The sequence below is a fragment of the Salminus brasiliensis genome, chromosome 11 (genome assembly GCF_030463535.1).
Source record: "Salminus brasiliensis chromosome 11, fSalBra1.hap2, whole genome shotgun sequence".
NCBI classification, from domain to species: domain Eukaryota; kingdom Metazoa; phylum Chordata; class Actinopteri; order Characiformes; family Bryconidae; genus Salminus; species Salminus brasiliensis.
In genome coordinates, this window is record NC_132888.1 from 31,377,883 (window position 1) to 31,401,556 (window position 23,674).

The following is a 23,674-nucleotide window of genomic DNA, read 5'->3' on the forward strand; positions in this document are numbered from 1 at the left end:
CATTTACAACACAAAAGAGTTTCAACTACAAATTTGTGCAAAAGATGTAAATAACATGGAAATGTAAGCTTTAATTGTTTGCAGGATTGGAAAAGCTTACAACACCTGATATTCCCAGACAGTCTCCCATTCAAGTACTAACCAGGCCCAACCCTAGGTAGCTTCTGAGATCAGACAAGATCAGGCATTCTAAGGGTGGAATGGCCGTAAGCAGAAGCACCTTGCAAACTAGAGGATTCAAATTTCATAGCTAAGACCATATTTGTTCAAAACCAAGCAAAAGCATTCCATTTCAACACATCAACATTTACAACACAAAGCATTCCATTTCAACACATCAACATTTACAACACAAAAGAGTTTCAACTACAAATTTGTGCAAAAGATGTAAATAACATGGAAATGTAAGCTTTAATTGTTTGCAGGATTGGAAAAGCTTACAACACCTGGTATTCCCAGACAGTCTCCCATTCAAGTACTAACCAGGCCCAACCCTAGGTAGCTTCTGAGATCAGACGAGATCAGGCATTCTAAGGGTGGAATGGCCGTAAGCAGAAGCACCTTCCAAACTAGAGGATTCAAATTTCATAGCTAAGACCATATTTGTTCAAAACCAAGCAAAAGCATTCCATTTCAACACATCAACATTTACAACACAAAAGAGTTTCAACTACAAATTTGTGCAAAAGATGTAAATAACATGGAAATGTAAGCTTTAATTGTTTGCAGGATTGGAAAAGCTTACAACACCTGATATTCCCAGACAGTCTCCCATTCAAGTACTAACCAGGCCCAACCCTAGGTAGCTTCTGAGATCAGACGAGATCAGGAATTCTAAGGGTGGAATGGCCGTAAGCAGAAGCACCTTGCAAACTAGAGGATTCAAATTTCATAGCTAAGACCATATTTGTTCAAAACCAAGCAAAAGCATTCCATTTCAACACATCAACATTTACAACACAAAAGAGTTTCAACTACAAATTTGTGCAAAAGATGTAAATAACATGGAAATGTAAGCTTTAATTGTTTGCAGGATTGGAAAAGCTTACAACACCTGATATTCCCAGACAGTCTCCCATTCAAGTACTAACCAGGCCCAACCCTAGGTAGCTTCTGAGATCAGACGAGATCAGGTATTCTAAGGGTGGAATGGTCGTAAGCAGAACTACTTTGCGAACTAGAGGATTCAAATTTCATAGCTAAGACCATATTTGTTCAAAACCAAGCAAAAGCATTCCATTTCAACACATCAACATTTACAACACAAAAGAGTTTCAACTACAAATTTGTGCAAAAGATGTAAATAACATGGAAATGTAAGCTTTAATTGTTTGCAGGATTGGAAAAGCTTACAACACCTGGTATTCCCAGACAGTCTCCCATTCAAGTACTAACCAGGCCCAACCCTAGGTAGCTTCTGAGATCAGACGAGATCAGGCATTCTGAGGGTGGAATGGCCGTAAGCAGAAGCACCTAGCAAACTAGAGGATTCAAATTTCATAGCTAAGACCATATTTGTTCAAAACCAAGCAAAAGCATTCCATTTCAACACATCAACATTTACAACACAAAAGAGTTTCAACTACAAATTTGTGCAAAAGATGTAAAAAACATGGAAATGTAAGCTTTAATTGTTTGCAGGATTGGAAAAGCTTACAACACCTGGTATTCCCAGACAGTCTCCCATTCAAGTACTAACCAGGCCCAACCCTAGGTAGCTTCTGAGATCAGACGAGATCAGGCATTCTAAGGGTGGAATGGCCGTAAGCAGAAGCACCTTGCAAACTAGAGGATTCAAATTTCATAGCTAAGACCATATTTGTTCAAAACCAAGCAAAAGCATTCCATTTCAACACATCAACATTTACAACACAAAGCATTCCATTTCAACACATCAACATTTACAACACAAAAGAGTTTCAACTACAAATTTGTGCAAAAGATGTAAATAACATGGAAATGTAAGCTTTAATTGTTTGCAGGATTGGAAAAGCTTACAACACCTGGTATTCCCAGACAGTCTCCCATTCAAGTACTAACCAGGCCCAACCCTAGGTAGCTTCTGAGATCAGACAAGATCAGGCATTCTAAGGGTGGAATGGCCGTAAGCAGAAGCACCTTGCAAACTAGAGGATTCAAATTTCATAGCTAAGACCATATTTGTTCAAAACCAAGCAAAAGCATTCCATTTCAACACATCAACATTTACAACACAAAAGAGTTTCAACTACAAATTTGTGCAAAAGATGTAAATAACATGGAAATGTAAGCTTTAATTGTTTGCAGGATTGGAAAAGCTTACAACACCTGATATTCCCAGACAGTCTCCCATTCAAGTACTAACCAGGCCCAACCCTAGGTAGCTTCTGAGATCAGACGAGATCAGGTATTCTAAGGGTGGAATGGTCGTAAGCAGAACTACTTTGCGAACTAGAGGATTCAAATTTCATAGCTAAGACCATATTTGTTCAAAACCAAGCAAAAGCATTCCATTTCAACACATCAACATTTACAACACAAAAGAGTTTCAACTACAAATTTGTGCAAAAGATGTAAATAACATGGAAATGTAAGCTTTAATTGTTTGCAGGATTGGAAAAGCTTACAACACCTGGTATTCCCAGACAGTCTCCCATTCAAGTACTAACCAGGCCCAACCCTAGGTAGCTTCTGAGATCAGACGAGATCAGGCATTCTGAGGGTGGAATGGCCGTAAGCAGAAGCACCTAGCAAACTAGAGGATTCAAATTTCATAGCTAAGACCATATTTGTTCAAAACCAAGCAAAAGCATTCCATTTCAACACATCAACATTTACAACACAAAAGAGTTTCAACTACAAATTTGTGCAAAAGATGTAAAAAACATGGAAATGTAAGCTTTAATTGTTTGCAGGATTGGAAAAGCTTACAACACCTGGTATTCCCAGACAGTCTCCCATTCAAGTACTAACCAGGCCCAACCCTAGGTAGCTTCTGAGATCAGACGAGATCAGGCATTCTAAGGGTGGAATGGCCGTAAGCAGAAGCACCTTGCAAACTAGAGGATTCAAATTTCATAGCTAAGACCATATTTGTTCAAAACCAAGCAAAAGCATTCCATTTCAACACATCAACATTTACAACACAAAGCATTCCATTTCAACACATCAACATTTACAACACAAAAGAGTTTCAACTACAAATTTGTGCAAAAGATGTAAATAACATGGAAATGTAAGCTTTAATTGTTTGCAGGATTGGAAAAGCTTACAACACCTGGTATTCCCAGACAGTCTCCCATTCAAGTACTAACCAGGCCCAACCCTAGGTAGCTTCTGAGATCAGACAAGATCAGGCATTCTAAGGGTGGAATGGCCGTAAGCAGAAGCACCTTGCAAACTAGAGGATTCAAATTTCATAGCTAAGACCATATTTGTTCAAAACCAAGCAAAAGCATTCCATTTCAACACATCAACATTTACAACACAAAAGAGTTTCAACTACAAATTTGTGCAAAAGATGTAAATAACATGGAAATGTAAGCTTTAATTGTTTGCAGGATTGGAAAAGCTTACAACACCTGATATTCCCAGACAGTCTCCCATTCAAGTACTAACCAGGCCCAACCCTAGGTAGCTTCTGAGATCAGACGAGATCAGGTATTCTAAGGGTGGAATGGTCGTAAGCAGAACTACTTTGCGAACTAGAGGATTCAAATTTCATAGCTAAGACCATATTTGTTCAAAACCAAGCAAAAGCATTCCATTTCAACACATCAACATTTACAACACAAAAGAGTTTCAACTACAAATTTGTGCAAAAGATTTAAATAACATGGAAATGTAAGCTTTAATTGTTTGCAGGATTGGAAAAGCTTACAACACCTGGTATTCCCAGACAGTCTCCCATTCAAGTACTAACCAGGCCCAACCCTAGGTAGCTTCTGAGATCAGACGAGATCAGGCATTCTGAGGGTGGAATGGCCGTAAGCAGAAGCACCTAGCAAACTAGAGGATTCAAATTTCATAGCTAAGACCATATTTGTTCAAAACCAAGCAAAAGCATTCCATTTCAACACATCAACATTTACAACACAAAAGAGTTTCAACTACAAATTTGTGCAAAAGATGTAAAAAACATGGAAATGTAAGCTTTAATTGTTTGCAGGATTGGAAAAGCTTACAACACCTGGTATTCCCAGACAGTCTCCCATTCAAGTACTAACCAGGCCCAACCCTAGGTAGCTTCTGAGATCAGACGAGATCAGGCATTCTAAGGGTGGAATGGCCGTAAGCAGAAGCACCTTGCAAACTAGAGGATTCAAATTTCATAGCTAAGACCATATTTGTTCAAAACCAAGCAAAAGCATTCCATTTCAACACATCAACATTTACAACACAAAGCATTCCATTTCAACACATCAACATTTACACCACAAAAGAGTTTCAACTACAAATTTGTGCAAAAGATGTAAATAACATGGAAATGTAAGCTTTAATTGTTTGCAGGATTGGAAAAGCTTACAACACCTGGTATTCCCAGACAGTCTCCCATTCAAGTACTAACCAGGCCCAACCCTAGGTAGCTTCTGAGATCAGACAAGATCAGGCATTCTAAGGGTGGAATGGCCGTAAGCAGAAGCACCTTGCAAACTAGAGGATTCAAATTTCATAGCTAAGACCATATTTGTTCAAAACCAAGCAAAAGCATTCCATTTCAACACATCAACATTTACAACACAAAAGAGTTTCAACTACAAATTTGTGCAAAAGATGTAAATAACATGGAAATGTAAGCTTTAATTGTTTGCAGGATTGGAAAAGCTTACAACACCTGGTATTCCCAGACAGTCTCCCATTCAAGTACTAACCAGGCCCAACCCTTGGTAGCTTCTGAGATCAGACGAGATCAGGCATTCTAAGGGTGGAATGGCCGTAAGCAGAAGCACCTTGCAAACTAGAGGATTCAAATTTCATAGCTAAGACCATATTTGTTCAAAACCAAGCAAAAGCATTCCATTTCAACACATCAACATTTACAACACAAAAGAGTTTCAACTACAAATTTGTGCAAAAGATGTAAATAACATGGAAATGTAAGCTTTAATTGTTTGCAGGATTGGAAAAGCTTACAACACCTGGTATTCCCAGACAGTCTCCCATTCAAGTACTAACCAGGCCCAACCCTAGGTAGCTTCTGAGATCAGACGAGATCAGGCATTCTAAGGGTGGAATGGCCGTAAGCAGAAGCACCTTGCAAACTAGAGGATTCAAATTTCATAGCTAAGACCATATTTGTTCAAAACCAAGCAAAAGCATTCCATTTCAACACATCAACATTTACAACACAAAAGAGTTTCAACTACAAATTTGTGCAAAAGATGTAAATAACATGGAAATGTAAGCTTTAATTGTTTGCAGGATTGGAAAAGCTTACAACACCTGGTATTCCCAGACAGTCTCCCATTCAAGTACTAACCAGGCCCAACCCTAGGTAGCTTCTGAGATCAGACGAGACCAGGCATTCTAAGGGTGGAATGGCCGTAAGCAGAAGCACCTTGCAAACTAGAGGATTCAAATTTCATAGCTAAGACCATATTTGTTCAAAACCAAGCAAAAGCATTCCATTTCAACACATCAACATTTACAACACAAAAGAGTTTCAACTACAAATTTGTGCAAAAGATGTAAATAACATGGAAATGTAAGCTTTAATTGTTTGCAGGATTGGAAAAGCTTACAACACCTGGTATTCCCAGACAGTCTCCCATTCAAGTACTAACCAGGCCCAACCCTTGGTAGCTTCTGAGATCAGACGAGATCAGGCATTCTAAGGGTGGAATGGCCGTAAGCAGAAGCACCTTGCAAACTAGAGGATTCAAATTTCATAGCTAAGACCATATTTGTTCAAAACCAAGCAAAAGCATTCCATTTCAACACATCAACATTTACAACACAAAAGAGTTTCAACTACAAATTTGTGCAAAAGATGTAAATAACATGGAAATGTAAGCTTTAATTGTTTGCAGGATTGGAAAAGCTTACAACACCTGGTATTCCCAGACAGTCTCCCATTCAAGTACTAACCAGGCCCAACCCTAGGTAGCTTCTGAGATCAGACGAGATCAGGCATTCTAAGGGTGGAATGGCCGTAAGCAGAAGCACCTTGCAAACTAGAGGATTCAAATTTCATAGCTAAGACCATATTTGTTCAAAACCAAGCAAAAGCATTCCATTTCAACACATCAACATTTACAACACAAAAGAGTTTCAACTACAAATTTGTGCAAAAGATGTAAATAACATGGAAATGTAAGCTTTAATTGTTTGCAGGATTGGAAAAGCTTACAACACCTGGTATTCCCAGACAGTCTCCCATTCAAGTACTAACCAGGCCCAACCCTAGGTAGCTTCTGAGATCAGACGAGACCAGGCATTCTAAGGGTGGAATGGCCGTAAGCAGAAGCACCTTGCAAACTAGAGGATTCAAATTTCATAGCTAAGACCATATTTGTTCAAAACCAAGCAAAAGCATTCCATTTCAACACATCAACATTTACAACACAAAGCATTCCATTTCAAAACATCAACATTTACAACACAAAAGAGTTTCAACTACAAATTTGTGCAAAAGATGTAAATAACATGGAAATGTAAGCTTTAATTGTTTGCAGGATTGGAAAAGCTTACAACACCTGATATTCCCAGACAGTCTCACATTCAAGTACTAACCAGGCCCAACCCTAGGTAGCTTCTGAGATCAGACGAGATCAGGTATTCTAAGGGTGGAATGGTCGTAAGCAGAACTACCTTGCGAACTAGAGGATTCAAATTTCATAGCTAAGACCATATTTGTTCAAAACCAAGCAAAAGCATTCCATTTCAACACATCAACATTTACAACACAAAAGAGTTTCAACTACAAATTTGTGCAAAAGATGTAAAAAACATGGAAATGTAAGCTTTAATTGTTTGCAGGATTGGAAAAGCTTACAACACCTGGTATTCCCAGACAGTCTCCCATTCAAGTACTAACCAGGCCCAACCCTAGGTAGCTTCTGAGATCAGACGAGATCAGGCATTCTAAGGGTGGAATGGCCGTAAGCAGAAGCACCTTGCAAACTAGAGGATTCAAATTTCATAGCTAAGACCATATTTGTTCAAAACCAAGCAAAAGCATTCCATTTAAACACATCAACATTTACAACACAAAGCATTCCATTTCAACACATCAACATTTACACCACAAAAGAGTTTCAACTACAAATTTGTGCAAAAGATGTAAATAACATGGAAATGTAAGCTTTAATTGTTTGCAGGATTGGAAAAGCTTACAACACCTGGTTTTCCCAGACAGTCTCCCATTCAAGTACTAACCAGGCCCAACCCTTGGTAGCTTCTGAGATCAGACAAGATCAGGCATTCTAAGGATGGAATGGCCGCAAGCAGAAGCACCTTGCAAACTAGAGGATTCAAATTTCATAGCTAAGACCATATTTGTTCAAAACCAAGCAAAAACATTCCATTTCAACACATCAACATTTACAACACAAAAAAGTTTCAACTACAAATTTGTGCAAAAGATGTAAAAAACATGGAAATGTAAGCTTTAATTGTTTGCAGGATTGGAAAAGCTTACAACACCTGGTATTCCCAGACAGTCTCCCATTCAAGTACTAACCAGGCCCAACCCTAGGTAGCTTCTGAGATCAGACGAGATCAGGCATTCTAAGGGTGGAATGGCCGTAAGCAGAAGCACCTTGCAAACTAGAGGATTCAAATTTCATAGCTAAGACCATATTTGTTCAAAACCAAGCAAAAGCATTCCATTTCAACACATCAACATTTACAATACAAATCATTCCATTTCAACACATCAACATTTACAACACAAAAAAGTTTCAACTACAAATTTGTGCAAAAGATGTAAAAATCATGGAAATGTAAGCTTTAATTGTTTGCAGGATTGGAAAAGCTTACAACACCTGGTATTCCCAGACAGTCTCCCATTCAAGTACTAACCAGGCCCAACCCTAGGTAGCTTCTGAGATCAGACGAGATCAGGCATTCTAAGGGTGGAATGGCCGTAAGCAGAAGCACCTTGCAAACTAGAGGATTCAAATTTCATAGCTAAGACCATATTTGTTCAAAACCAAGCAAAAGCATTCCATTTCAACACATCAACATTTACAACACAAAGCATTCCATTTCAACACATCAACATTTACAACACAAAAGAGTTTCATCTACAAATTTGTGCAAAAGATGTAAATAACATGGAAATGTAAGCTTTAATTGTTTGCAGGATTGGAAAAGCTTACAACACCTGGTATTCCCAGACAGTCTCCCATTCAAGTACTAACCAGGCCCAACCCTAGGTAGCTTCTGAGATCAGACGAGATCAGGCATTCTAAGGGTGGAATGGCCGTAAGCAGAAGCACCTTGCAAACTAGAGGATTCAAATTTCATAGCTAAGACCATATTTGTTCAAAACCAAGCAAAAGCATTCCATTTCAACACATCAACATTTACAATACAAAGCATTCCATTTCAACACATCAACATTTACAACACAAAAGAGTTTCATCTACAAATTTGTGCAAAAGATGTAAATAACATGGAAATGTAAGCTTTAATTGTTTGCAGGATTGGAAAAGCTTACAACACCTGGTATTCCCAGACAGTCTCCCATTCAAGTACTAACCGTGCCCAACCCTAGGTAGCTTCTGAGATCAGACGAGATCAGGCATTCTAAGGGTGGAATGGCCATAAGCAGAAGCACCTTGCAAACTAGAGGATTCAAATTTCATAGCTAAGACCATATTTGTTCAAAACCAAGCAAAAGCATTCCATTTCAACACATCAACATTTACAACACAAAAGAGTTTCAACTACAAATTTGTGCAAAAGATGTAAATAACATGGAAATGTAAGCTTTAATTGTTTGCAGGATTGGAAAAGCTTACAACACCTGATATTCCCAGACAGTCTCCCATTCAAGTACTAACCGTGCCCAACCCTAGGTAGCTTCTGAGATCAGACGAGACCAGGCATTCTAAGGGTGGAATGGCCGTAAGCAGAAGCACCTTGCAAACTAGAGGATTCAAATTTCATAGCTAAGACCATATTTGTTCAAAACCAAGCAAAAGCATTCCATTTCAACACATCAACATTTACAACACAAAGCATTCCATTTCAAAACATCAACATTTACAACACAAAAGAGTTTCAACTACAAATTTGTGCAAAAGATGTAAATAACATGGAAATGTAAGCTTTAATTGTTTGCAGGATTGGAAAAGCTTACAACACCTGATATTCCCAGACAGTCTCCCATTCAAGTACTAACCAGGCCCAACCCTAGGTAGCTTCTGAGATCAGACGAGATCAGGAATTCTAAGGGTGGAATGGCCGTAAGCAGAAGCACCTTGCAAACTAGAGGATTCAAATTTCATAGCTAAGACCATATTTGTTCAAAACCAAGCAAAAGCATTCCATTTCAACACATCAACATTTACAACACAAAAGAGTTTCAACTACAAATTTGTGCAAAAGATGTAAATAACATGGAAATGTAAGCTTTAATTGTTTGCAGGATTGGAAAAGCTTACAACACCTGATATTCCCAGACAGTCTCACATTCAAGTACTAACCAGGCCCAACCCTAGGTAGCTTCTGAGATCAGACGAGATCAGGTATTCTAAGGGTGGAATGGTCGTAAGCAGAACTACCTTGCGAACTAGAGGATTCAAATTTCATAGCTAAGACCATATTTGTTCAAAACCAAGCAAAAGCATTCCATTTCAACACATCAACATTTACAACACAAAAGAGTTTCAACTACAAATTTGTGCAAAAGATGTAAAAAACATGGAAATGTAAGCTTTAATTGTTTGCAGGATTGGAAAAGCTTACAACACCTGGTATTCCCAGACAGTCTCCCATTCAAGTACTAACCAGGCCCAACCCTAGGTAGCTTCTGAGATCAGACGAGATCAGGCATTCTAAGGGTGGAATGGCCGTAAGCAGAAGCACCTTGCAAACTAGAGGATTCAAATTTCATAGCTAAGACCATATTTGTTCAAAACCAAGCAAAAGCATTCCATTTCAACACATCAACATTTACAACACAAAGCATTCCATTTCAACACATCAACATTTACACCACAAAAGAGTTTCAACTACAAATTTGTGCAAAAGATGTAAATAACATGGAAATGTAAGCTTTAATTGTTTGCAGGATTGGAAAAGCTTACAACACCTGGTACTAACCAGGCCCAACCCTCAGAAGCTACCCAACCCTTGGTAGCTTCTGAGATCAGACAAGATCAGGCATTCTAAGGATGGAATGGCCGCAAGCAGAAGCACCTTGCAAACTAGAGGATTCAAGTTTCATAGCTAAGACCATATTTGTTCAAAAACAAGCAAAAACATTCCATTTCAACACATCAACATTTACAACACAAAAGTGTTTCAACTACAAATTTGTGCAAAAGATGTAAAAAACATGGAAATGTAAGCTTTAATTGTTTGCAGGATTGGAAAAGCTTACAACACCTGGTATTCCCAGACAGTCTCCCATTCACGTACTAACCAGGCCCAACCCTAGGTAGCTTCTGAGATCAGACGAGATCAGGCATTCTAAGGGTGGAATGGCCATAAGCAGAAGCACCTTGCAAACTAGAGGATTCAAATTTCATAGCTAAGACCATATTTGTTCAAAACCAAGCAAAAGCATTCCATTTCAACACATCAACATTTACAACACAAAGCATTCCATTTCAACACATCAACATTTACAACACAAAAGAGTTTCATCTACAAATTTGTGCAAAAGATGTAAATAACATGGAAATGTAAGCTTTAATTGTTTGCAGGATTGGAAAAGCTTACAACACCTGGTATTCCCAGACAGTCTCCCATTCAAGTACTAACCAGGCCCAACCCTTGGTAGCTTCTGAGATCAGACAAGATCAGGCATTCTAAGGATGGAATGGCCGCAAGCAGAAGCACCTTGCAAACTAGAGGATTCAAATTTCATAGCTAAGACCATATTTGTTCAAAACCAAGCAAAAACATTCCATTTCAACACATCAACATTTACAACACAAAAAAGTTTCAACTACAAATTTGTGCAAAAGATGTAAAAAACATGGAAATGTAAGCTTTAATTGTTTGCAGGATTGGAAAAGCTTACAACACCTGGTATTCCCAGACAGTCTCCCATTCAAGTACTAACCAGGCCCAACCCTAGGTAGCTTCTGAGATCAGACGAGATCAGGCATTCTAAGGGTGGAATGGCCGTAAGCAGAAGCACCTTGCAAACTAGAGGATTCAAATTTCATAGCTAAGACCATATTTGTTCAAAACCAAGCAAAAGCATTCCATTTCAACACATCAACATTTACAATACAAAGCATTCCATTTCAACACATCAACATTTACAACACAAAAGAGTTTCATCTACAAATTTGTGCAAAAGATGTAAATAACATGGAAATGTAAGCTTTAATTGTTTGCAGGATTGGAAAAGCTTACAACACCTGGTATTCCCAGACAGTCTCCCATTCAAGTACTAACCGTGCCCAACCCTAGGTAGCTTCTGAGATCAGACGAGATCAGGCATTCTAAGGATGGAATGGCCGCAAGCAGAAGCACCTTGCAAACTAGAGGATTCAAATTTCATAGCTAAGACCATATTTGTTCAAAACCAAGCAAAAACATTCCATTTCAACACATCAACATTTACAACACAAAAAAGTTTCAACTACAAATTTGTGCAAAAGATGTAAAAAACATGGAAATGTAAGCTTTAATTGTTTGCAGGATTGGAAAAGCTTACAACACCTGGTATTCCCAGACAGTCTCCCATTCAAGTACTAACCAGGCCCAACCCTAGGTAGCTTCTGAGATCAGACGAGATCAGGCATTCTAAGGGTGGAATGGCCGTAAGCAGAAGCACCTTGCAAACTAGAGGATTCAAATTTCATAGCTAAGACCATATTTGTTCAAAACCAAGCAAAAGCATTCCATTTCAACACATCAACATTTACAACACAAAGCATTCCATTTCAACACATCAACATTTACAACACAAAAGAGTTTCATCTACAAATTTGTGCAAAAGATGTAAATAACATGGAAATGTAAGCTTTAATTGTTTGCAGGATTGGAAAAGCTTACAACACCTGGTATTCCCAGACAGTCTCCCATTCAAGTACTAACCAGGCCCAACCCTAGGTAGCTTCTGAGATCAGACGAGATCAGGCATTCTAAGGGTGGAATGGCCGTAAGCAGAAGCACCTTGCAAACTAGAGGATTCAAATTTCATAGCTAAGACCATATTTGTTCAAAACCAAGCAAAAGCATTCCATTTCAACACATCAACATTTACAATACAAAGCATTCCATTTCAACACATCAACATTTACAACACAAAAGAGTTTCATCTACAAATTTGTGCAAAAGATGTAAATAACATGGAAATGTAAGCTTTAATTGTTTGCAGGATTGGAAAAGCTTACAACACCTGGTATTCCCAGACAGTCTCCCATTCAAGTACTAACCGTGCCCAACCCTAGGTAGCTTCTGAGTTCAGACGAGATCAGGCATTCTAAGGGTGGAATGGCCATAAGCAGAAGCACCTTGCAAACTAGAGGATTCAAATTTCATAGCTAAGACCATATTTGTTCAAAACCAAGCAAAAGCATTCCATTTCAACACATCAACATTTACAACACAAAGCATTCCATTTCAAAACATCAACATTTACAACACAAAAGAGTTTCAACTACAAATTTGTGCAAAAGATGTAAATAACATGGAAATGTAAGCTTTAATTGTTTGCAGGATTGGAAAAGCTTACAACACCTGATATTCCCAGACAGTCTCCCATTCAAGTACTAACCAGGCCCAACCCTAGGTAGCTTCTGAGATCAGACGAGATCAGGAATTCTAAGGGTGGAATGGCCGTAAGCAGAAGCACCTTGCAAACTAGAGGATTCAAATTTCATAGCTAAGACCATATTTGTTCAAAACCAAGCAAAAGCATTCCATTTCAACACATCAACATTTACAACACAAAAGAGTTTCAACTACAAATTTGTGCAAAAGATGTAAATAACATGGAAATGTAAGCTTTAATTGTTTGCAGGATTGGAAAAGCTTACAACACCTGATATTCCCAGACAGTCTCACATTCAAGTACTAACCAGGCCCAACCCTAGGTAGCTTCTGAGATCAGACGAGATCAGGTATTCTAAGGGTGGAATGGTCGTAAGCAGAACTACCTTGCGAACTAGAGGATTCAAATTTCATAGCTAAGACCATATTTGTTCAAAACCAAGCAAAAGCATTCCATTTCAACACATCAACATTTACAACACAAAGCATTCCATTTCAACACATCAACATTTACACCACAAAAGAGTTTCAACTACAAATTTGTGCAAAAGATGTAAATAACATGGAAATGTAAGCTTTAATTGTTTGCAGGATTGGAAAAGCTTACAACACCTGGTACTAACCAGGCCCAACCCTCAGAAGCTACCCAACCCTTGGTAGCTTCTGAGATCAGACAAGATCAGGCATTCTAAGGGTGGAATGGCCGTAAGCAGAAGCACCTTGCAAACTAGAGGATTCAAATTTCATAGCTAAGACCATATTTGTTCAAAACCAAGCAAAAGCATTCCATTTCAACACATCAACATTTAAAACACAAAAGAGTTTCAACTACAAATTTGTGCAAAAGATGTAAATAACATGGAAATGTAAGCTTTAATTGTTTGCAGGATTGGAAAAGCTTACAACACCTGGTATTCCCAGACAGTCTCCCATTCAAGTACTAACCAGGCCCAACCCTAGGTAGCTTCTGAGATCAGACGAGATCAGGCATTCTGAGGGTGGAATGGCCGTAAGCAGAAGCACCTAGCAAACTAGAGGATTCAAATTTCATAGCTAAGACCATATTTGTTCAAAACCAAGCAAAAGCATTCCATTTCAACACATCAACATTTACAACACAAAAGAGTTTCAACTACAAATTTGTGCAAAAGATGTAAAAAACATGGAAATGTAAGCTTTAATTGTTTGCAGGATTGGAAAAGCTTACAACACCTGGTATTCCCAGACAGTCTCCCATTCAAGTACTAACCAGGCCCAACCCTAGGTAGCTTCTGAGATCAGACGAGATCAGGCATTCTAAGGGTGGAATGGCCGTAAGCAGAAGCACCTTGCAAACTAGAGGATTCAAATTTCATAGCTAAGACCATATTTGTTCAAAACCAAGCAAAAGCATTCCATTTCAACACATCAACATTTACAACACAAAGCATTCCATTTCAACACATCAACATTTACACAACAAAAGAGTTTCAACTACAAATTTGTGCAAAAGATGTAAATAACATGGAAATGTAAGCTTTAATTGTTTGCAGGATTGGAAAAGCTTACAACACCTGGTACTAACCAGGCCCAACCCTCAGAAGCTACCCAACCCTTGGTAGCTTCTGAGATCAGACAAGATCAGGCATTCTAAGGATGGAATGGCCGCAAGCAGAAGCACCTTGCAAACTAGAGGATTCAAATTTCATAGCTAAGACCATATTTGTTCAAAACCAAGCAAAAGCATTCCATTTCAACACATCAACATTTACAAAACAAAGCATTCCATTTCAACACATCAACATTTACAACACAAAAGAGTTTCATCTACAAATTTGTGCAAAAGATGTAAATAACATGGAAATGTAAGCTTTAATTGTTTGCAGGATTGGAAAAGCTTACAACACCTGGTATTCCCAGACAGTCTCCCATTCAAGTACTAACCAGGCCCAACCCTTGGTAGCTTCTGAGATCAGACAAGATCAGGCATTCTAAGGATGGAATGGCCGCAAGCAGAAGCACCTTGCAAACTAGAGGATTCAAATTTCATAGCTAAGACCATATTTGTTCAAAACCAAGCAAAAACATTCCATTTCAACACATCAACATTTACAACACAAAAAAGTTTCAACTACAAATTTGTGCAAAAGATGTAAAAAACATGGAAATGTAAGCTTTAATTGTTTGCAGGATTGGAAAAGCTTACAACACCTGGTATTCCCAGACAGTCTCCCATTCAAGTACTAACCAGGCCCAACCCTAGGTAGCTTCTGAGATCAGACGAGATCAGGCATTCTAAGGGTGGAATGGCCGTAAGCAGAAGCACCTTGCAAACTAGAGGATTCAAATTTCATAGCTAAGACCATATTTGTTCAAAACCAAGCAAAAGCATTCCATTTCAACACATCAACATTTACAACACAAAGCATTCCATTTCAACACATCAACATTTACAATACAAAGCATTCCATTTCAACACATCAACATTTACAACACAAAAGAGTTTCATCTACAAATTTGTGCAAAAGATGTAAATAACATGGAAATGTAAGCTTTAATTGTTTGCAGGATTGGAAAAGCTTACAACACCTGGTATTCCCAGACAGTCTCCCATTCAAGTACTAACCGTGCCCAACCCTAGGTAGCTTCTGAGATCAGACGAGATCAGGCATTCTAAGGGTGGAATGGCCATAAGCAGAAGCACCTTGCAAACTAGAGGATTCAAATTTCATAGCTAAGACCATATTTGTTCAAAACCAAGCAAAAGCATTCCATTTCAACACATCAACATTTACAACACAAAAGAGTTTCAACTACAAATTTGTGCAAAAGATGTAAATAACATGGAAATGTAAGCTTTAATTGTTTGCAGGATTGGAAAAGCTTACAACACCTGATATTCCCAGACAGTCTCCCATTCAAGTACTAACCAGGCCCAACCCTAGGTAGCTTCTGAGATCAGACGAGATCAGGCATTCTAAGGGTGGAATGGCCGTAAGCAGAAGCACCTTGCAAACTAGAGGATTCAAATTTCATAGCTAAGACCATATTTGTTCAAAACCAAGCAAAAGCATTCCATTTCAACACATCAACATTTACAACACAAAGCATTCCATTTCAAAGCATCAACATTTACAACACAAAAGAGTTTCAACTACAAATTTGTGCAAAAGATGTAAATAACATGGAAATGTAAGCTTTAATTGTTTGCAGGATTGGAAAAGCTTACAACACCTGATATTCCCAGACAGTCTCCCATTCAAGTACTAACCAGGCCCAACCCTAGGTAGCTTCTGAGATCAGACGAGATCAGGAATTCTAAGGGTGGAATGGCCGTAAGCAGAAGCACCTTGCAAACTAGAGGATTCAAATTTCATAGCTAAGACCATATTTGTTCAAAACCAAGCAAAAGCATTCCATTTCAACACATCAACATTTACAACACAAAAGAGTTTCAACTACAAATTTGTGCAAAAGATGTAAATAACATGGAAATGTAAGCTTTAATTGTTTGCAGGATTGGAAAAGCTTACAACACCTGATATTCCCAGACAGTCTCCCATTCAAGTACTAACCAGGCCCAACCCTAGGTAGCTTCTGAGATCAGACGAGATCAGGTATTCTAAGGGTGGAATGGTCGTAAGCAGAACTACCTTGCGAACTAGAGGATTCAAATTTCATAGCTAAGACCATATTTGTTCAAAACCAAGCAAAAGCATTCCATTTCAACACATCAACATTTACAACACAAAAGAGTTTCAACTACAAATTTGTGCAAAAGATGTAAATAACATGGAAATGTAAGCTTTAATTGTTTGCAGGATTGGAAAAGCTTACAACACCTGGTATTCCCAGACAGTCTCCCATTCAAGTACTAACCAGGCCCAACCCTAGGTAGCTTCTGAGATCAGACGAGATCAGGCATTCTGAGGGTGGAATGGCCGTAAGCAGAAGCACCTAGCAAACTAGAGGATTCAAATTTCATAGCTAAGACCATATTTGTTCAAAACCAAGCAAAAGCATTCCATTTCAACACATCAACATTTACAACACAAAAGAGTTTCAACTACAAATTTGTGCAAAAGATGTAAAAAACATGGAAATGTAAGCTTTAATTGTTTGCAGGATTGGAAAAGCTTACAACACCTGGTATTCCCAGACAGTCTCCCATTCAAGTACTAACCAGACCCAACCCTAGGTAGCTTCTGAGATCAGACGAGATCAGGCATTCTAAGGGTGGAATGGCCGTAAGCAGAAGCACCTTGCAAACTAGAGGATTCAAATTTCATAGCTAAGACCATATTTGTTCAAAACCAAGCAAAAGCATTCCATTTCAACACATCAACATTTACAACACAAAGCATTCCATTTCAACACATCAACATTTACACAACAAAAGAGTTTCAACTACAAATTTGTGCAAAAGATGTAAATAACATGGAAATGTAAGCTTTAATTGTTTGCAGGATTGGAAAAGCTTACAACACCTGGTACTAACCAGGCCCAACCCTCAGAAGCTACCCAACCCTTGGTAGCTTCTGAGATCAGACAAGATCAGGCATTCTAAGGATGGAATGGCCGCAAGCAGAAGCACCTTGCAAACTAGAGGATTCAAATTTCATAGCTAAGACCATATTTGTTCAAAACCAAGCAAAAGCATTCCATTTCAACACATCAACATTTACAAAACAAAGCATTCCATTTCAACACATCAACATTTACAACACAAAAGAGTTTCATCTACAAATTTGTGCAAAAGATGTAAATAACATGGAAATGTAAGCTTTAATTGTTTGCAGGATTGGAAAAGCTTACAACACCTGGTATTCCCAGACAGTCTCCCATTCAAGTACTAACCAGGCCCAACCCTTGCTAGCTTCTGAGATCAGACAAGATCAGGCATTCTAAGGATGGAATGGCCGCAAGCAGAAGCACCTTGCAAACTAGAGGATTCAAATTTCATAGCTAAGACCATATTTGTTCAAAACCAAGCAAAAACATTCCATTTCAACACATCAACATTTACAACACAAAAAAGTTTCAACTACAAATTTGTGCAAAAGATGTAAAAAACATGGAAATGTAAGCTTTAATTGTTTGCAGGATTGGAAAAGCTTACAACACCTGGTATTCCCAGACAGTCTCCCATTCAAGTACTAACCAGGCCCAACCCTAGGTAGCTTCTGAGATCAGACGAGATCAGGCATTCTAAGGGTGGAATGGCCGTAAGCAGAAGCACCTTGCAAACTAGAGGATTCAAATTTCATAGCTAAGACCATATTTGTTCAAAACCAAGCAAAAGCATTCCATTTCAACACATCAACATTTACAACACAAAGCATTCCATTTCAACACATCAACATTTACAATACAAAGCATTCCATTTCAACACATCAACATTTACAACACAAAAGAGTTTCATCTACAAATTTGTGCAAAAGATGTAAATAACATGGAAATGTAAGCTTTAATTGTTTGCAGGATTGGAAAAGCTTACAACACCTGGTATTCCCAGACAGTCTCCCATTCAAGTACTAACCGTGCCCAACCCTAGGTAGCTTCTGAGATCAGACGAGATCAGGCATTCTAAGGGTGGAATGGCCATAAGCAGAAGCACCTTGCAAACTAGAGGATTCAAATTTCATAGCTAAGACCATATTTGTTCAAAACCAAGCAAAAGCATTCCATTTCAACACATCAACATTTACAACACAAAAGAGTTTCAACTACAAATTTGTGCAAAAGATGTAAATAACATGGAAATGTAAGCTTTAATTGTTTGCAGGATTGGAAAAGCTTACAACACCTGATATTCCCAGACAGTCTCCCATTCAAGTACTAACCAGGCCCAACCCTAGGTAGCTTCTGAGATCAGACGAGATCAGGCATTCTAAGGGTGGAATGGCCATAAGCAGAAGCACCTTGCAAACTAGAGGATTCAAATTTCATAGCTAAGACCATATTTGTTCAAAACCAAGCAAAAGCATTCCATTTCAACACATCAACATTTACAACACAAAGCATTCCATTTCAAAGCATCAACATTTACAACACAAAAGAGTTTCAACTACAAATTTGTGCAAAAGATGTAAATAACATGGAAATGTAAGCTTTAATTGTTTGCAGGATTGGAAAAGCTTACAACACCTGATATTCCCAGACAGTCTCCCATTCAAGTACTAACCAGGCCCAACCCTAGGTAGCTTCTGAGATCAGACGAGATCAGGTATTCTAAGGGTGGAATGGTCGTAAGCAGAACTACCTTGCGAACTAGAGGATTCAAATTTCATAGCTAAGACCATATTTGTTCAAAACCAAGCAAAAGCATTCCATTTCAACACATCAACATTTACAACACAAAAGAGTTTCAACTACAAATTTGTGCAAAAGATGTAAATAACATGGAAATGTAAGCTTTAATTGTTTGCAGGATTGGAAAAGCTTACAACACCTGGTATTCCCAGACAGTCTCCCATTCAAGTACTAACCAGGCCCAACCCTAGGTAGCTTCTGAGATCAGACGAGATCAGGCATTCTGAGGGTGGAATGGCCGTAAGCAGAAGCACCTAGCAAACTAGAGGATTCAAATTTCATAGCTAAGACCATATTTGTTCAAAACCAAGCAAAAGCATTCCATTTCAACACATCAACATTTACAACACAAAAGAGTTTCAACTACAAATTTGTGCAAAAGATGTAAAAAACATGGAAATGTAAGCTTTAATTGTTTGCAGGATTGGAAAAGCTTACAACACCTGGTATTCCCAGACAGTCTCCCATTCAAGTACTAACCAGGCCCAACCCTAGGTAGCTTCTGAGATCAGACGAGATCAGGCATTCTAAGGGTGGAATGGCCGTAAGCAGAAGCACCTTGCAAACTAGAGGATTCAAATTTCATAGCTAAGACCATATTTGTTCAAAACCAAGCAAAAGCATTCCATTTCAACACATCAACATTTACAACACAAAGCATTCCATTTCAACACATCAACATTTACACCACAAAAGAGTTTCAACTACAAATTTGTGCAAAAGATGTAAATAACATGGAAATGTAAGCTTTAATTGTTTGCAGGATTGGAAAAGCTTACAACACCTGGTACTAACCAGGCCCAACCCTCAGAAGCTACCCAACCCTTGGTAGCTTCTGAGATCAGACAAGATCAGGCATTCTAAGGATGGAATGGCCGCAAGCAGAAGCACCTTGCAAACTAGAGGATTCAAATTTCATAGCTAAGACCATATTTGTTCAAAACCAAGCAAAAACATTCCATTTCAACACATCAACATTTACAACACAAAAGAGTTTCATCTACAAATTTGTGCAAAAGATGTAAATAACATGGAAATGTAAGCTTTAATTGTTTGCAGGATTGGAAAAGCTTACAACACCTGGTACTAACCAGGCCCAACCCTCAGAAGCTACCCAACCCTTGGTAGCTTCTGAGATCAGACAAGATCAGGCATTCTAAGGATGGAATGGCCGCAAGCAGAAGCACCTTGCAAACTAGAGGATTCAAATTTCATAGCTAAGACCATATTTGTTCAAAACCAAGCAAAAACATTCCATTTCAACACATCAACATTTACAACACAAAAGAGTTTCATCTACAAATTTGTGCAAAAGATGTAAATAACATGGAAATGTAAGCTTTAATTGTTTGCAGGATTGGAAAAGCTTACAACACCTGGTATTCCCAGACAGTCTCCCATTCAAGTACTAATCAGGCCCAACCCTTGGTAGCTTCTGAGATCAGACAAGATCAGGCATTCTAAGGATGGAATGGCCGCAAGCAGAAGCACCTTGCAAACTAGAGGATTCAAATTTCATAGCTAAGACCATATTTGTTCAAAACCAAGCAAAAACATTCCATTTCAACACATCAACATTTACAACACAAAAAAGTTTCAACTACAAATTTGTGCAAAAGATGTAAAAAACATGGAAATGTAAGCTTTAATTGTTTGCAGGATTGGAAAAGCTTACAACACCTGGTATTCCCAGACAGTCTCCCATTCAAGTACTAACCAGGCCCAACCCTAGGTAGCTTCTGAGATCAGACGAGATCAGGCATTCTAAGGGTGGAATGGCCGTAAGCAGAAGCACCTTGCAAACTAGAGGATTCAAATTTCATAGCTAAGACCATATTTGTTCAAAACCAAGCAAAAGCATTCCATTTCAACACATCAACATTTACAACACAAAGCATTCCATTTCAACACATCAACATTTACAACACAAAAGAGTTTCATCTACAAATTTGTGCAAAAGATGTAAATAACATGGAAATGTAAGCTTTAATTGTTTGCAGGATTGGAAAAGCTTACAACACCTGGTATTCCCAGACAGTCTCCCATTCAAGTACTAACCAGGCCCAACCCTAGGTAGCTTCTGAGATCAGACGAGATCAGGCATTCTAAGGGTGGAATGGCCGTAAGCAGAAGCACCTTGCAAACTAGAGGATTCAAATTTCATAGCTAAGACCATATTTGTTCAAAACCAAGCAAAAGCATTCAATTTCAACACATCAACATTTACAACACAAAGCATTCCATTTCAACACATCAACATTTACAACACAAAAGAGTTTCATCTACAAATTTGTGCAAAAGATGTAAATAACATGGAAATGTAAGCTTTAATTGTTTGCAGGATTGGAAAAGCTTACAACACCTGATATTCCCAGACAGTCTCCCATTCAAGTACTAACCAGGCCCAACCCTAGGTAGCTTCTGAGATCAGACGAGATCAGGCATTCTAAGGGTGGAATGGCCGTAAGCAGAAGCACCTTGCAAACCTAGAGGATTCAAATTTCATAGCTAAGACCATATTTGTTCAAAACCAAGCAAAAGCATTCCATTTCAACACATCAACATTTACAACACAAAAGAGTTTCAACTACAAATTTGTGCAAAAGATGTAAATAACATGGAAATGTAAGCTTTAATTGTTTGCAGGATTGGAAAAGCTTACAACACCTGGTATTCCCAGACAGTCTCCCATTCAAGTACTAACCAGGCCCAACCCTAGGTAGCTTCTGAGATCAGACGAGATCAGGCATTCTAAGGGTGGAATGGCCGTAAGCAGAAGCACCTTGCAAACTAGAGGATTCAAATTTCATAGCTAAGACCATATTTGTTCAAAACCAAGCAAAAGCATTCCATTTCAACACATCAACATTTACAACACAAAGCATTCCATTTCAACACATCAACATTTACAACACAAAAGAGTTTCATCTACAAATTTGTGCAAAAGATGTAAATAACATGGAAATGTAAGCTTTAATTGTTTGCAGGATTGGAAAAGCTTAAAACACCTGGTATTCCCAGGCAGTCTCCCATTCAAGTACTAACCAGGCCCAACCCTAGGTAGCTTCTGAGATCAGACGAGATCAGGCATTCTAAGGGTGGAATGGCCGTAAGCAGAAGCACCTTCCAAACTAGAGGATTCAAATTTCATAGCTAAGACCATATTTGTTCAAAACCAAGCAAAAGCATTCCATTTCAACACATCAACATTTACAACACAAAAGAGTTTCAACTACAAATTTGTGCAAAAGATGTAAATAACATGGAAATGTAAGCTTTAATTGTTTGCAGGATTGGAAAAGCTTACAACACCTGGTATTCCCAGACAGTCTCCCATTCAAGTACTAACCAGGCCCAACCCTAGGTAGCTTCTGAGATCAGACGAGATCAGGCATTCTAAGGGTGGAACGGCCGTAAGCAGAAGCACCTTGCAAACTAGAGGATTCAAATTTCATAGCTAAGACCATATTTGTTCAAAACCAAGCAAAAGCATTCCATTTCAACACATCAACATTTACAACACAAAAGAGTTTCAACTACAAATTTGTGCAAAAGATGTAAATAACATGGAAATGTAAGCTTTAATTGTTTGCAGGATTGGAAAAGCTTACAACACCTGGTATTCCCAGACAGTCTCCCATTCAAGTACTAACCAGGCCCAACCCTAGGTAGCTTCTGAGATCAGACGAGATCAGGCATTCTAAGGGTGGAATGGCCGTAAGCAGAAGCACCTTGCAAACTAGAGGATTCAAATTTCATAGCTAAGACCATATTTGTTCAAAACCAAGCAAAAGCATTCCATTTCAACACATCAACATTTACAACACAAAAGAGTTTCAACTACAAATTTGTGCAAAAGATGTAAATAACATGGAAATGTAAGCTTTAATTGTTTGCAGGATTGGAAAAGCTTACAACACCTGGTATTTCCAGACAGTCTCCCATTCAAGTACTAACCAGGCCCAACCCTAGGTAGCTTCTGAGATCAGACGAGATCAGGCATTCTAAGGGTGGAACGGCCGTAAGCAGAAGCACCTTGCAAACTAGAGGATTCAAATTTCATAGCTAAGACCATATTTGTTCAAAACCAAGCAAAAGCATTCCATTTCAACACATCAACATTTACAACACAAAAGAGTTTCAACTACAAATTTGTGCAAAAGATGTAAATAACATGGAAATGTAAGCTTTAATTGTTTGCAGGATTGGAAAAGCTTACAACACCTGGTATTCCCAGACAGTCTCCCATTCAAGTACTAACCAGGCCCAACCCTAGGTAGCTTCTGAGATCAGACGAGATCAGGCATTCTAAGGGTGGAATGGCCGTAAGCGGAAGCACCTTGCAAACTAGAGGATTCAAATTTCATAGCTAAGACCATATTTGTTCAAAACCAAGCAAAAGCATTCCATTTCAACACATCAACATTTACAACACAAAAGAGTTTCAACTACAAATTTGTGCAAAAGATGTAAATAACATGGAAATGTAAACTTTAATTGT

At 38.5% G+C, this 23,674-nt stretch overlaps 68 pseudogenes; all 68 read right to left on the reverse strand.

Annotated features, from left to right (window-relative positions):
* Window positions 1-93: 93 nt before the first annotated feature.
* LOC140573054 (5S ribosomal RNA) lies at window positions 94-212 on the reverse strand (annotated as a pseudogene).
* A 222-nt stretch (window positions 213-434) lies between these two features.
* On the reverse strand, window positions 435-553 carry LOC140568651 (5S ribosomal RNA; annotated as a pseudogene).
* A 185-nt stretch (window positions 554-738) lies between these two features.
* LOC140570880 (5S ribosomal RNA) lies at window positions 739-857 on the reverse strand (annotated as a pseudogene).
* Window positions 858-1,042: 185 nt separating this feature from the next.
* On the reverse strand, window positions 1,043-1,161 carry LOC140572028 (5S ribosomal RNA; annotated as a pseudogene).
* Window positions 1,162-1,346: 185 nt separating this feature from the next.
* LOC140570202 (5S ribosomal RNA) lies at window positions 1,347-1,465 on the reverse strand (annotated as a pseudogene).
* Window positions 1,466-1,650: 185 nt separating this feature from the next.
* On the reverse strand, window positions 1,651-1,769 carry LOC140568652 (5S ribosomal RNA; annotated as a pseudogene).
* A 222-nt stretch (window positions 1,770-1,991) lies between these two features.
* LOC140572157 (5S ribosomal RNA) lies at window positions 1,992-2,110 on the reverse strand (annotated as a pseudogene).
* A 185-nt stretch (window positions 2,111-2,295) lies between these two features.
* Window positions 2,296-2,414, reverse strand: LOC140572040 (5S ribosomal RNA; annotated as a pseudogene).
* A 185-nt stretch (window positions 2,415-2,599) lies between these two features.
* Window positions 2,600-2,718, reverse strand: LOC140570203 (5S ribosomal RNA; annotated as a pseudogene).
* A 185-nt stretch (window positions 2,719-2,903) lies between these two features.
* LOC140568653 (5S ribosomal RNA) lies at window positions 2,904-3,022 on the reverse strand (annotated as a pseudogene).
* Window positions 3,023-3,244: 222 nt separating this feature from the next.
* On the reverse strand, window positions 3,245-3,363 carry LOC140572159 (5S ribosomal RNA; annotated as a pseudogene).
* Window positions 3,364-3,548: 185 nt separating this feature from the next.
* Window positions 3,549-3,667, reverse strand: LOC140572053 (5S ribosomal RNA; annotated as a pseudogene).
* Window positions 3,668-3,852: 185 nt separating this feature from the next.
* LOC140570204 (5S ribosomal RNA) lies at window positions 3,853-3,971 on the reverse strand (annotated as a pseudogene).
* A 185-nt stretch (window positions 3,972-4,156) lies between these two features.
* On the reverse strand, window positions 4,157-4,275 carry LOC140568654 (5S ribosomal RNA; annotated as a pseudogene).
* Window positions 4,276-4,497: 222 nt separating this feature from the next.
* On the reverse strand, window positions 4,498-4,616 carry LOC140572161 (5S ribosomal RNA; annotated as a pseudogene).
* Window positions 4,617-4,801: 185 nt separating this feature from the next.
* Window positions 4,802-4,920, reverse strand: LOC140568748 (5S ribosomal RNA; annotated as a pseudogene).
* A 185-nt stretch (window positions 4,921-5,105) lies between these two features.
* Window positions 5,106-5,224, reverse strand: LOC140568657 (5S ribosomal RNA; annotated as a pseudogene).
* Window positions 5,225-5,409: 185 nt separating this feature from the next.
* Window positions 5,410-5,528, reverse strand: LOC140571463 (5S ribosomal RNA; annotated as a pseudogene).
* Window positions 5,529-5,713: 185 nt separating this feature from the next.
* LOC140568759 (5S ribosomal RNA) lies at window positions 5,714-5,832 on the reverse strand (annotated as a pseudogene).
* Window positions 5,833-6,017: 185 nt separating this feature from the next.
* Window positions 6,018-6,136, reverse strand: LOC140568658 (5S ribosomal RNA; annotated as a pseudogene).
* Window positions 6,137-6,321: 185 nt separating this feature from the next.
* LOC140571464 (5S ribosomal RNA) lies at window positions 6,322-6,440 on the reverse strand (annotated as a pseudogene).
* Window positions 6,441-6,662: 222 nt separating this feature from the next.
* Window positions 6,663-6,781, reverse strand: LOC140572257 (5S ribosomal RNA; annotated as a pseudogene).
* Window positions 6,782-6,966: 185 nt separating this feature from the next.
* LOC140568659 (5S ribosomal RNA) lies at window positions 6,967-7,085 on the reverse strand (annotated as a pseudogene).
* A 222-nt stretch (window positions 7,086-7,307) lies between these two features.
* On the reverse strand, window positions 7,308-7,426 carry LOC140573318 (5S ribosomal RNA; annotated as a pseudogene).
* A 185-nt stretch (window positions 7,427-7,611) lies between these two features.
* LOC140568660 (5S ribosomal RNA) lies at window positions 7,612-7,730 on the reverse strand (annotated as a pseudogene).
* A 222-nt stretch (window positions 7,731-7,952) lies between these two features.
* Window positions 7,953-8,071, reverse strand: LOC140568661 (5S ribosomal RNA; annotated as a pseudogene).
* A 222-nt stretch (window positions 8,072-8,293) lies between these two features.
* On the reverse strand, window positions 8,294-8,412 carry LOC140568662 (5S ribosomal RNA; annotated as a pseudogene).
* A 222-nt stretch (window positions 8,413-8,634) lies between these two features.
* Window positions 8,635-8,753, reverse strand: LOC140566191 (5S ribosomal RNA; annotated as a pseudogene).
* Window positions 8,754-8,938: 185 nt separating this feature from the next.
* LOC140567268 (5S ribosomal RNA) lies at window positions 8,939-9,057 on the reverse strand (annotated as a pseudogene).
* Window positions 9,058-9,279: 222 nt separating this feature from the next.
* LOC140570882 (5S ribosomal RNA) lies at window positions 9,280-9,398 on the reverse strand (annotated as a pseudogene).
* Window positions 9,399-9,583: 185 nt separating this feature from the next.
* Window positions 9,584-9,702, reverse strand: LOC140572258 (5S ribosomal RNA; annotated as a pseudogene).
* A 185-nt stretch (window positions 9,703-9,887) lies between these two features.
* On the reverse strand, window positions 9,888-10,006 carry LOC140568663 (5S ribosomal RNA; annotated as a pseudogene).
* Window positions 10,007-10,524: 518 nt separating this feature from the next.
* LOC140572770 (5S ribosomal RNA) lies at window positions 10,525-10,643 on the reverse strand (annotated as a pseudogene).
* A 222-nt stretch (window positions 10,644-10,865) lies between these two features.
* On the reverse strand, window positions 10,866-10,984 carry LOC140573103 (5S ribosomal RNA; annotated as a pseudogene).
* Window positions 10,985-11,169: 185 nt separating this feature from the next.
* Window positions 11,170-11,288, reverse strand: LOC140568664 (5S ribosomal RNA; annotated as a pseudogene).
* Window positions 11,289-11,510: 222 nt separating this feature from the next.
* LOC140567129 (5S ribosomal RNA) lies at window positions 11,511-11,629 on the reverse strand (annotated as a pseudogene).
* A 185-nt stretch (window positions 11,630-11,814) lies between these two features.
* LOC140568665 (5S ribosomal RNA) lies at window positions 11,815-11,933 on the reverse strand (annotated as a pseudogene).
* A 222-nt stretch (window positions 11,934-12,155) lies between these two features.
* On the reverse strand, window positions 12,156-12,274 carry LOC140568666 (5S ribosomal RNA; annotated as a pseudogene).
* A 222-nt stretch (window positions 12,275-12,496) lies between these two features.
* On the reverse strand, window positions 12,497-12,615 carry LOC140573080 (5S ribosomal RNA; annotated as a pseudogene).
* Window positions 12,616-12,837: 222 nt separating this feature from the next.
* On the reverse strand, window positions 12,838-12,956 carry LOC140570883 (5S ribosomal RNA; annotated as a pseudogene).
* Window positions 12,957-13,141: 185 nt separating this feature from the next.
* LOC140572259 (5S ribosomal RNA) lies at window positions 13,142-13,260 on the reverse strand (annotated as a pseudogene).
* A 518-nt stretch (window positions 13,261-13,778) lies between these two features.
* Window positions 13,779-13,897, reverse strand: LOC140570205 (5S ribosomal RNA; annotated as a pseudogene).
* A 185-nt stretch (window positions 13,898-14,082) lies between these two features.
* LOC140568668 (5S ribosomal RNA) lies at window positions 14,083-14,201 on the reverse strand (annotated as a pseudogene).
* A 555-nt stretch (window positions 14,202-14,756) lies between these two features.
* LOC140573104 (5S ribosomal RNA) lies at window positions 14,757-14,875 on the reverse strand (annotated as a pseudogene).
* Window positions 14,876-15,060: 185 nt separating this feature from the next.
* On the reverse strand, window positions 15,061-15,179 carry LOC140568669 (5S ribosomal RNA; annotated as a pseudogene).
* A 259-nt stretch (window positions 15,180-15,438) lies between these two features.
* Window positions 15,439-15,557, reverse strand: LOC140566193 (5S ribosomal RNA; annotated as a pseudogene).
* Window positions 15,558-15,742: 185 nt separating this feature from the next.
* On the reverse strand, window positions 15,743-15,861 carry LOC140570560 (5S ribosomal RNA; annotated as a pseudogene).
* Window positions 15,862-16,083: 222 nt separating this feature from the next.
* On the reverse strand, window positions 16,084-16,202 carry LOC140570884 (5S ribosomal RNA; annotated as a pseudogene).
* Window positions 16,203-16,387: 185 nt separating this feature from the next.
* LOC140572065 (5S ribosomal RNA) lies at window positions 16,388-16,506 on the reverse strand (annotated as a pseudogene).
* Window positions 16,507-16,691: 185 nt separating this feature from the next.
* On the reverse strand, window positions 16,692-16,810 carry LOC140570206 (5S ribosomal RNA; annotated as a pseudogene).
* A 185-nt stretch (window positions 16,811-16,995) lies between these two features.
* LOC140571728 (5S ribosomal RNA) lies at window positions 16,996-17,114 on the reverse strand (annotated as a pseudogene).
* A 555-nt stretch (window positions 17,115-17,669) lies between these two features.
* Window positions 17,670-17,788, reverse strand: LOC140573057 (5S ribosomal RNA; annotated as a pseudogene).
* Window positions 17,789-17,973: 185 nt separating this feature from the next.
* On the reverse strand, window positions 17,974-18,092 carry LOC140568670 (5S ribosomal RNA; annotated as a pseudogene).
* A 259-nt stretch (window positions 18,093-18,351) lies between these two features.
* LOC140566194 (5S ribosomal RNA) lies at window positions 18,352-18,470 on the reverse strand (annotated as a pseudogene).
* A 185-nt stretch (window positions 18,471-18,655) lies between these two features.
* Window positions 18,656-18,774, reverse strand: LOC140571690 (5S ribosomal RNA; annotated as a pseudogene).
* Window positions 18,775-18,996: 222 nt separating this feature from the next.
* LOC140572076 (5S ribosomal RNA) lies at window positions 18,997-19,115 on the reverse strand (annotated as a pseudogene).
* A 185-nt stretch (window positions 19,116-19,300) lies between these two features.
* Window positions 19,301-19,419, reverse strand: LOC140570207 (5S ribosomal RNA; annotated as a pseudogene).
* Window positions 19,420-19,604: 185 nt separating this feature from the next.
* LOC140568671 (5S ribosomal RNA) lies at window positions 19,605-19,723 on the reverse strand (annotated as a pseudogene).
* An 814-nt stretch (window positions 19,724-20,537) lies between these two features.
* LOC140566061 (5S ribosomal RNA) lies at window positions 20,538-20,656 on the reverse strand (annotated as a pseudogene).
* Window positions 20,657-20,841: 185 nt separating this feature from the next.
* Window positions 20,842-20,960, reverse strand: LOC140568672 (5S ribosomal RNA; annotated as a pseudogene).
* A 222-nt stretch (window positions 20,961-21,182) lies between these two features.
* LOC140568673 (5S ribosomal RNA) lies at window positions 21,183-21,301 on the reverse strand (annotated as a pseudogene).
* A 222-nt stretch (window positions 21,302-21,523) lies between these two features.
* On the reverse strand, window positions 21,524-21,642 carry LOC140570561 (5S ribosomal RNA; annotated as a pseudogene).
* Window positions 21,643-21,828: 186 nt separating this feature from the next.
* On the reverse strand, window positions 21,829-21,947 carry LOC140568674 (5S ribosomal RNA; annotated as a pseudogene).
* Window positions 21,948-22,169: 222 nt separating this feature from the next.
* Window positions 22,170-22,288, reverse strand: LOC140572287 (5S ribosomal RNA; annotated as a pseudogene).
* A 185-nt stretch (window positions 22,289-22,473) lies between these two features.
* LOC140571527 (5S ribosomal RNA) lies at window positions 22,474-22,592 on the reverse strand (annotated as a pseudogene).
* A 185-nt stretch (window positions 22,593-22,777) lies between these two features.
* Window positions 22,778-22,896, reverse strand: LOC140568675 (5S ribosomal RNA; annotated as a pseudogene).
* Window positions 22,897-23,081: 185 nt separating this feature from the next.
* LOC140566157 (5S ribosomal RNA) lies at window positions 23,082-23,200 on the reverse strand (annotated as a pseudogene).
* Window positions 23,201-23,385: 185 nt separating this feature from the next.
* Window positions 23,386-23,504, reverse strand: LOC140568676 (5S ribosomal RNA; annotated as a pseudogene).
* Window positions 23,505-23,674: the final 170 nt, after the last annotated feature.